Source organism: Brassica napus, unplaced genomic scaffold, assembly GCF_020379485.1.
Source record: "Brassica napus cultivar Da-Ae unplaced genomic scaffold, Da-Ae ScsIHWf_2543;HRSCAF=3287, whole genome shotgun sequence".
Taxonomy (NCBI): Eukaryota; Viridiplantae; Streptophyta; class Magnoliopsida; order Brassicales; family Brassicaceae; genus Brassica; species Brassica napus.
Window position 1 is genome coordinate 1 of NW_026015859.1, and position 2,500 is coordinate 2,500.

Here is a 2,500-nt window from a genome sequence, read left to right on the forward strand (position 1 = left end):
TTGCTTTCTGGACTGATGTCTCTCTCAAGCCGGATCAAGGGATGGATTGAAGTGGATTTGCGATGAGGTTTTGATTGAATCTCTCAATCTGATGAAGGATGGATCGAATTGATTGACTCTCTCAATCTGTGTACTGAGCTTGTTGATTTGCACAAACAAACTAGACTCACGAATCAATAGAACAACAAAGAATCTCTCTTTGAATCCTAAAGACCGATATTTTATACAAAGAACAATCTTTGATAAAAAAACTGAATAACTTTTTATTAACTTGGTGATTAAGGGTGCTCTCTACAATGGACGACAATGAGCTTATATAATGCTCAGATACAAGACTCTAAACGTTCACAAAAGAAAAGAAAGGAAACAAATCTAAACTAAGCAAGAAATCGGAAACTAGCCGTTGGAGCCTTTTGTGGGATTTTGGCTCCAAGTGAAGAAACTTGATTTGCTTGAATCTGGACGGTTTAAGAGGATAAGAGAGCTTTCTTGGGACCTTATTTAATGCTTGGTAGAAGCTGATCTCGTCCTTGCCTGGTAGAAAAAGAGCTGTTGGAGTTTGAATGCAAGAGACTCCAAATAAGGCAGTTTGGTGATAATGGAGATCTTCTTATTCCTATGTGGGCTGGTACATGGGATGAAGTTGTAGAACTCTTCTGGCTCGTGTATAATGTCTCCTGGATGTCTTGGTTCTGTCTGGACGTCGTCTGGTTCTCCTGGTTGGATTGGAATTGCTTGGAATGGATCAAACCGAAAGATTGTCCAATCTTTCCATAAATAGCTCCGGTTGGGTTTAAGTGATTCTCCATTGAACAACTGATCTCCTGGGTTCTGGTGCAGCTAAGGACTTCTGGAATACCTCCTGATTGGTTAAGATGATCTCCTGGTTCCCATAAATAGCTCTGGGTCGAACCAAGTTGAATTGGTTGAAGACTTTCCATAGATGACGTCGGTTTGGCCGGTTCTGGGGAATTGATCATAACTCCTAATTTCCGTGGCCATTTCTCCTGATCTTGGGCTTTATGAAACGATGATAAACTCCTCTTGACTTCTGTGATGGGTTTTGCTTCAGGCCGCTCCTTCATTGAGCTTGAATCTTCTTCTAAAGTCGGGTACTCGTACTCGCAGATGGACGGGTTTAGAAACCTCTGAATTGTAAAATTCATAACTTCTCTCCCCCCGTGATTATTTTGACCCAATTCCAATTGGCCTGGACTCCTTCTTGAGTGTAGAATACATAAAAATTAGCCTCGTGATTTAAACCCTCCTGGTTTATAAGATATGGCATTTTTAGTGCACGTATGTCCTGGTTGGCGCCTTGGCTGGTTGAGTAGGGTGTTTGGGTCGACCTCTGGTTCAGCTGCTGAATTGCTGGCCGCAACAAGTTCAGTACACGGATCAGTCCACGACAGTCTGTGTGTGCTAACGACAGGCACGGACGTCCTGCGTGTGCTGACGACATCCTGTGTGTACTGAACACAAGCCCACGTGGGCCAAAATCACCCGAACAGTCCACAGGAAGGGCCAGCATGCTGATATGTGTACTGACGGACGACCACGGACGTCCTGTGTGTGCTGACAGACGTCCTGTGTGTACTGACGGACGTCCTGTGTGTGCTGACGGACGTCCTGTGTGTACTGACGGACACACGGACACACACGACGTCCTGCGTGTGCTGACGGACGCCCTGTGTGTGCTGACGGACGGCCACGAACGTCCTCTGTGTACTGACGGACGTCCTGTGTGTGCTGACGGACGGCCACGGACGTCCTTTGTGTGCTGACGGACGTCCTGTGTGTACTGACGGACGTCCTGCGTGTGCTGACGGACACACAGACACACACGGACAGCCACGGACGTCCTGCGTGTGCTGACGGACGTCCTGCGTGTGCTGACGGACGTCCTGTGTGTGCTGACGGACGTCCTGTGTGCACTGACGGACACACGGACACACACACGACAGCCACGGACGTCCTGCGTGTGCTGACGGACGTCCTGCGTGTGCTGACGGACGTCCTGTGTGTGCTGACGGACGTCCTGTGTGCACTGACGGACACACGGACACACACGGACAGCCACGGACGTCCTGCATGTGCTGACGGACGTCCTGTGTGTGCTGACGGACGTCCTGTGTGCACTGATGGACACACGGACACACACGGACAGCCACGGACGTCCTGCGTGTGCTGACGGACGTCCTGTGTGTACTGAACAGACAGCCCACGTGGGCCAAAATCACCCGAACAGTCCACGGAGCGTGCTGATATGTGTACTGATGGACAGCCGGACGTCCTGTGTGTGCTGACGGACGGCCACGGACGTCCTGTGTGTGCTGACGGACACACACGGACGTCCGTGTGTACTGAACAGACAGCCCACGTGGGCCAAATCACCCACGGACAGCCAAAATCACCCGAGAAGCCAAAAAGCAAAAATTAATATTTTTGAAGAAAGTTTTCTGAAAGGAAACATCAAAAATATGTCAACAAAGAGTTTAGG